Source organism: Salvelinus namaycush, unplaced genomic scaffold (genome assembly GCF_016432855.1).
Source record: "Salvelinus namaycush isolate Seneca unplaced genomic scaffold, SaNama_1.0 Scaffold737, whole genome shotgun sequence".
Classification (NCBI taxonomy): Eukaryota; Metazoa; Chordata; class Actinopteri; order Salmoniformes; family Salmonidae; genus Salvelinus; species Salvelinus namaycush.
In genome coordinates, this window is record NW_024061461.1 from 33091 (window position 1) to 41803 (window position 8713).

General features: G+C 43.4%; 1 pseudogene; it reads left to right on the top strand.

Moving 5' to 3' along the window:
• The first annotated feature begins 2263 nt into the window (after nt 1–2263).
• LOC120042643 lies at nt 2264–4357 on the top strand (annotated as a pseudogene).
• Nucleotides 4358–8713: the final 4356 nt, after the last annotated feature.

Here is an 8713-nt window from a genome sequence, read left to right on the forward strand (position 1 = left end):
AAAAACTTGGTTAACTGGCTGAAATAGGTCTTCAATTCATGAACGGCAAAATAAATATATACATAGCCACATTCGCTATTGCCTTTAGGATATATGAACCAGGTTTCCAAAAACACTATTGTGTTATACAGTTTTAAACAGTTTTTATGTACAGAGGAAGAGGAATCGAACCTGCTCTCAGAATCTCTCTCAGACTGAGGAGCGGGCAGACCAACTTCCCAAATATGGGAGAAGCACTCAAAACACACTAGTTGTTCTTTCAAAGAAAATAATACAAAAATGGTAAGTCCGAAGACCTCTCGTATTACTAACCTTACTACAATGGCAGCAAATATTTTTATGAATTCAGTAACACATAATTAAAGGAAACTTTATTTACATCACCCCTTTTCCTGAGGTGAATGGTTTCACCCACTACTCTCCCGGAACTGAGGCTTTGAGATCTACAGTTTCACTTTGTTACACCTTTGGTGAGCAAAATGTAATATTCATATGTGTAAACATACTGAATTGTAATTGGATGCATTTTACCGCCGTATCATACTGTGCTATGATTGGTTAAGACCACCCAGATGGTTAGGTCGTGGTCAGCTGATCATGGTTGGAGATACGTGAACATGCCAGTTGTAGCTAGCTAATAAAGAGCTACGTTAAGAAATATCCTGTAGTACTGCATTTTATTATTTTGTACAAAGCGTGCAAAACAAGACAGGTGACTTCATATACATTATAGCAGGGGGTCGGCAACGTTTTTCAATTTACAAATGAGCCTCCAATTTCTAAAGATCTGCGTGCCTGTATAACGCCCCACCCAGCAGACTGTCGACCAATCACGTTCAGGTTGTCATGCCGCGTCACGCGGTTGCTAAACCAATCGTAACGTAATCCATTCTCAGTCAGTGTACTTTATGTCGAGAACCTGCCTATTTTCATCAAAAGTACGTACTGTCACGATCCCAAAGGTATACGATACTACAGATAGCAAGTTAATTATCTCACATCCCAGAAAATATCTGTAATGTTGTACTTCTTTTTGACAAAATTCATGCTAATGTTGGGTTTTTAATCTAGAGCCCAATAGACTCCCATTCAAACCTTGAAAGAGCGCTCTCCTTGTCCCACAGTCGCCCAGAATGCACCGCGCCACCTATTGACATAGCAAGGGCACCGTTTTCCATCTCCGCAAAATTACTTCTGAAGTTGTGAATGTTAGATTCCACTCTGTGAGACACATCGATCTGCAGGTTGAATATGGTGAGATTGTAGACTCCTACATTGATAGTGCAGTTTGTTTAGGTGATTTAACAGCTAGTTAGCTACTTCACATGCTGATATTGTCTTTGGTCTTATTGTGTGTAGACACGTTTAGCTACCAGCCAGCCCATACAGAGAGCATTGCATTGTGGATTTTGTAGTCGACTTGAGCTGCAACAGATTTCCACAACGATGTTCCATCTTGTTACCAACCTTATTATTAGGGATGCACCGATATTACATTTTTGGCCGATACAGATATCCAATATTTTCCTTGCCAAAAAGAAACCATACCGATAACCGATATAAAACATATTGTGACCTTTTAAGCATTCTAGTACAGTTAAATAGTTCATGTCTGGGGGCATTTCTGTTAGTTTTTGCTGTTCTCCAAATAGTATTTTAGAGTTTATAGAACAGTAAATTAGTAAATTAGCTTCAACTGGTGGAGGGATTCTACACACCCCATTTAGCCATACCCTAGGTTTAGCTGTATTTCTACACATCCCATTTAGCCATGCCCTAGGTTTAGCTGTATTTCTACACACCCCATTTAGCCATGCCCTAGGTTTAGCTGTATTTCTACACACCCCATTTAGTCATACCCTAGGTTTAGCTGTATTTCTACACACCCCATTTAGTCATACCCTAGGTTTAGCTGTATTTCTACACACCCCATTTAGCCATACCCTAGGTTTAGCTGTATTTATACACATCCCATTTAGCCATACCCTAGGTTTAGCTGTATTTCTACACACCCCATTTAGCCATACCCTAGGTTTAGCTGTATTTCTACACAGCCCATTTAGCCATACCCTAGGTTTAGCTGTATTTCTACACACCCCATTTAGCCATACCCTGCGTGCAAAACAAAACACATAACAGCTAATAACGTAGCTAAATATTAACATTATCCCCAATCGAGATATCTGCTCGTCGTTTCAGCTCCAACTGAACTTAAAGGTGCATTTCAGACACACATCTTCGTGGCTTCAGGATGTACTGTACTCAGACTGTCTAGCTCTAGCTAATAACACAGCATAGTAGGCTATTGGTTGACAGACAGCCGCTAATCAGATCACATCACCGCCAGATAATTAACTAAAGATGCTGAAAATGGAGGGACTCGGGCTGAAGATGGACCCGGAAGAGATGAAGATGTGGTGTCTTCGGTCAGGAACTTTCTCCTCCATGTCGCCCTGCTCCGAGTCAGTAAGTACTGGACCAGAAGCTAGTCGGGTTTCCCTATGATGTCAACTGTGTAGCCTGGCAGGTCCCAGATCTGTTTGTGTTTTTGCCCAGTGTCATGTATTCATGTCTAAATACATGGCTCTGCTTTGGTCTATTCCATTGATATTGTCAAACTGAACATTACATTGAACATGTGAGTCATTTAGCAGACGCTCTTATCCAGAGAGACTTACAGTAGTGAGTGGATACATTTTCATACGTTGCATTGGCAGGACAATTCCATTAGTAGTTGGGAGGAGAGCAGAAACAGCCTAACACCTACGCTGATACTGTGTAACCTGTCTGCAGTCAACCAGCCATCCAGACTGAAGTGAAGGCCTTATTACAGAATGAAAACACCTTCTCTTTCGTCGGCATGGCAACCTGTAAACATGTCAGTGGTGTCACAATGTTGCACAACAGCAGCAGAACATTGGATGGAGGGTCATTGTATCATTACACAGTGTCACTGTCAATTATACTGTATTGTAGCCAGCAGCATACCACCCTGCATACCACTGCTGGCTTGCTTCTGAAGCTAAGCAGGGTTGGTCCTGGTCAGTCCCTGGATGGGAGACCAGATGCTGCTGGAAGTGGTGTTGGAGGGCCAGTAGGAGGCACTCTTTCCTCTGGTCTAAAAAATATCCCAATTCCCCAGGGCAGTGATTGGGGACACTGCCCTGTGTAGGGTGCTGTCTTTCGGATGGGACGTTAAACGGGTGTCCTGACTCTCTGAGGTCATTAAAGATCCCATGGCACTTATCGTAAGAGTAGGGGTGTTAACCCCGGTAAATTCCCAATCTGGCCCTCAAACCATCATGGTCACCTAATAATCCCCAGTTTACAATTGACTCATTCATCCCCTTCCTCTCCCCTGTAACTATTCCCCAGGTCGTTGCTGCAAATGAGAATGTGTTCTCAGTCAACTTACCTGGTAAAATAACGGTAAAATAAAAAATAAATAAAATAAATTGGTACATGTGGTATTACAATACATTAGAAGATCTGTAGACGGCAGCATTGAAACAATTTACAACACATAGTCAACTAGCAACCTACTCTGTTTCAGTGCTGTTTAAATATTCCACTTATTTTATTCTGCTGTTGGAGGCCATCAGTAGAGACAGTCAGGAAAATAGTCTTTGTAGCGAGTTTTTTACTGTCAAAGCATGGGAAGTGTGTCTATATAGGTAAGTACATATACAATTAGGATGTTACTTTAAGGTCAAATGTAATGTAACTGTCTAGTTGTGAAGAGAATCTAAATATGTTGTTTATTTATCCCCTCTCCATTCTACCACCATACGTTCTGTTGTTTAATGATCTCCTCTCCATTCTAGCACCATACATTCTGTTTACTTATCTCCTCTCCATTCTAGCACCATACGTTCTGTTTACTGATCTCCTCTCCATTCTAGCACCATACGTTCTGTTGTTTACTGATCTCCTCTCCATTCTAGCACCATACGTTCTGTTGTTTACTGATCTCCTCTCCATTCAAGCACCATACGTTCTGTTGTTTACTGATCTCCTCTCCATTCTAGCACCATACGTTCTGTTGTTTACTGATCTCCTCTCCATTCAAGCACCATACGTTCTGTTGTTTACTGATCTCCTCTCCATTCTAGCACCATACGTTCTGTTGTTTACTGATCTCCTCTCCATTCTAGCACCATACGTTCTGTTGTTTACTGATCTCCTCTCCATTCTAGCACTATACGTTCTGTTGTTTACTGATCTCCTCTCCATTCTAGCACCATACGTTCTGTTGTTTACTGATCTCCTCTCCATTCTAGCACCATACGTTCTGTTGTTTACTGATCTCCTCTCCATTCTAGCACCATACGTTCTTCAGAAGCTGGACAGCATATGAATAGAATCCATCTTCTCTCAGTCTCGACCCTCAAGACCTACATCACACAAGATGCTTCAGAAAAACAACAACTGTAACGAATGTCGCTGGGATAAGGAGAAGAGGACCGAGGTGCAGCGTGGTAAGTATTCTGAATACGTCCAACAGGGACAACCCTGACAACAACAACAAGCTGGAGAAGTTGCTACCCAACAGGAACAACCATGACAACAACAACAAGCTGGTGAAGTTGCTACCCAACAGGAACAACCATGACAACAACAACAAGCTGGTGAAGTTGCTACCCAACAGGAACAACCATGACAACGACAACAACAACAAGCTGGTGAAGTTGCTACCCAACAGGAACAACCATGACAACAACAACAAGCTGGTGAAGTTGCTACCCAACAGGAACAACCATGACAACAACAACAAGCTGGTGAAGTTGCTACCCAACAGGAACAACCATGACAACAACAACAAGCTGGTGAAGTTGCTACCCAACAGGAACAATCATGACAACAACAACAAGCTGGTGAAGTTGCTACCCAACAGGAACAACCCTGACAACAACAACAACAACAACAAGCTGGTGAAGTTGCTACCCAACAGGAACAACCCTGACAACAACAACAACAAGCTGGTGAAGTTGCTACCCAACAGGAACAACCATGACAACAACAACAACAAGCTGGTGAAGTTGCTACCCAACAGTAACAACCATGACAACAACAACAACAAGTTGGTGAAGTTGCTACCCAACAGGAACAACCATGACAACAACAACAACAAGCTGATGAAGTTGCTACCCAACAGGAACAACCCTGACAACAACAACAACAAGCTGGTGAAGTTGCTACCCAACAGGAACAACCATGACAACAACAACAACAAGCTGGTGAAGTTGCTACCCAACAGGAACAACCCTGACAACAACAACAACAAGCTGGTGAAGTTGCTACCCAACAGGAACAACCATGACAACAACAACAACAAGCTGATGAAGTTGCTACCCAACAGGAACAACCATGACGACAACAACAACAACAAGCTGGTGAAGTTGCTACCCAACAGGAACAACCATGACAACAACAACAAGCTGGTGAAGTTGCTACCCAACAGGAACAACCATGACAACAACAACAACAACAAGCTGGTGAAGTTGCTACCCAACAGGAACAACCATGACAACAACAACAAGCTGATGAAGTTGCTACCCAACAGGAACAACCATGACAACAACAACAAGCTGGTGAAGTTGCTACCCAACAGGAACAACCATGACAACAACAACAAGCTGGTGAAGTTGCTACCCAACAGGAACAACCATGACAACAACAACAACAACAACAAGCTGGTGAAGTTGCTACCCAACAGGAACAACCCTGACAACAACAACAACAAGTTGGTGAAGTTGCTACCCAACAGGAACAACCATGACAACAACAACAACAAGCTGGTGAAGTTGCTACCCAACAGGAACAACCATGACAACAACAACAAGCTGGTGAAGTTGCTACCCAACAGGAACAACCATGACAACAACAACAACAACAACAAGCTGGTGAAGTTGCTACCCAACAGGAACAACCATGACAACAACAACAACAAGTTGGTGAAGTTGCTACCCAACGGGAACAACCATGACAACAACAACAACAAGTTGGTGAAGTTGCTACCCAACGGGAACAACCATGACAACAACAACAACAAGTTGGTGAAGTTGCTACCCAACGGGAACAACCATGACAACAACAACAACAAGCTGGTGAAGTTGCTACCCAACAGGAACAACCATGACAACAACAACAAGCTGGTGAAGTTGCTACCCAACAGGAACAACCATGACAACAACAACAAGCTGGTGAAGTTGCTACCCAACAGGAACAACCATGACAACAACAACAAGCAGGTGAAGTTGCTACCCAACAGGAACAACCCTGACAACAACAACAAGCTGGTGAAGTTGCTACCCAACAGGAACAACCATGACAACAACAACAAGCTGATGAAGTTGCTTCCCAACAGGAACAACCATGACAACAACAACAACAACAACAAGCTGGTGAAGTTGCTACCCAACAGGAACAACCATGACAACAACAACAACAAGCTGGTGAAGTTGCTACCCAACAGGAACAACCATGACAACAACAAGTTGGTGATGTTGCTACCCAACAGGAACAACCCTGACAACAACAACAACAACAAGCTGGTGAAGTTGCTACCCAACAGGAACAACCATGACAACAACAACAACAAGCTGATGAAGTTGCTACCCAACAGGAACAACCATGACAACAACAACAAGCTGGTGAAGTTGCTACCCAACAGGAACAACCATGACAACAACAACAAGCTGGTGAAGTTGCTACCCAACAGGAACAACTCTGACAACAACAACAAGCAGGTGAAGTTGCTACCCAACAGGAACAACCATGACAACAACAACAACAAGCTGGTGAAGTTGCTACCCAACAGGAACAACCATGACAATAACAACAACAACAAGCTGGTGAAGTTGCTACCCAACAGGAACTACCATGACAACAACAACAAGCTGGTGAAGTTGCTACCCAACAGGAACTACCATGACAATGACAACAAGCTGGTGAAGTTGCTACCCAACAGGAACAACCATGACAACAACAACAAGCTGGTGAAGTTGCTACCCAACAGGAACAACCATGACAACAACAACAACAAGTTGGTGAAGTTGCTACCCAACAGGAACAACCATGACAACAACAACAAGCTGGTGAAGTTGCTACCCAACAGGAACAACCCTGACAACAACAACAACAAGTTGGTGAAGTTGCTACCCAACAGGAACAACCATGACAACAACAACAACAACAAGCTGGTGAAGTTGCTACCCAACAGGAACAACCATGACAACAACAACAAGCTGGTGAAGTTGCTACCCAACAGGAACAACCATGACAACAACAACAACAACAACAAGCTGGTGAAGTTGCTACCCAACAGGAACAACCATGACAACAACAACAACAAGTTGGTGAAGTTGCTACCCAACGGGAACAACCATGACAACAACAACAACAAGTTGGTGAAGTTGCTACCCAACGGGAACAACCATGACAACAACAACAACAAGTTGGTGAAGTTGCTACCCAACGGGAACAACCATGACAACAACAACAACAAGCTGGTGAAGTTGCTACCCAACAGGAACAACCATGACAACAACAACAAGCTGGTGAAGTTGCTACCCAACAGGAACAACCATGACAACAACAACAAGCTGGTGAAGTTGCTACCCAACAGGAACAACCATGACAACAACAACAAGCAGGTGAAGTTGCTACCCAACAGGAACAACCCTGACAACAACAACAAGCTGGTGAAGTTGCTACCCAACAGGAACAACCATGACAACAACAACAAGCTGATGAAGTTGCTTCCCAACAGGAACAACCATGACAACAACAACAACAACAACAAGCTGGTGAAGTTGCTACCCAACAGGAACAACCATGACAACAACAACAACAAGCTGGTGAAGTTGCTACCCAACAGGAACAACCATGACAACAACAAGTTGGTGATGTTGCTACCCAACAGGAACAACCCTGACAACAACAACAACAACAAGCTGGTGAAGTTGCTACCCAACAGGAACAACCATGACAACAACAACAACAAGCTGATGAAGTTGCTACCCAACAGGAACAACCATGACAACAACAACAAGCTGGTGAAGTTGCTACCCAACAGGAACAACTCTGACAACAACAACAAGCAGGTGAAGTTGCTACCCAACAGGAACAACCATGACAACAACAACAACAAGCTGGTGAAGTTGCTACCCAACAGGAACAACCATGACAATAACAACAACAACAAGCTGGTGAAGTTGCTACCCAACAGGAACTACCATGACAATGACAACAAGCTGGTGAAGTTGCTACCCAACAGGAACAACCATGACAACAACAACAAGCTGGTGAAGTTGCTACCCAACAGGAACAACCATGACAACAACAACAAGCTGGTGAAGTTGCTACCCAACAGGAACAACCATGACAACGACAACAAGCTGGTGAAGTTGCTACCCAACAGGAACAACCATGACAACAACAACAAGCTGGTGAAGTTGCTACCCAACAGGAACAACCATGACAACAACAACAAGCTGGTGAAGTTGCTACCCAACAGGAACAACCATGACAACAACAACAACAAGCTGGTGAAGTTGCTACCCAACAAGAACAACCCTGACAACAACAACAAGCTGGGGAAGTTGCTACCCAACAGGAACAACCATGACAACAACAACAACAACAAGCTGGTGAAGTTGCTACCCAACAGGAACAACCATGACAACAACAACAAGCTGGTGAAGTTGCTACC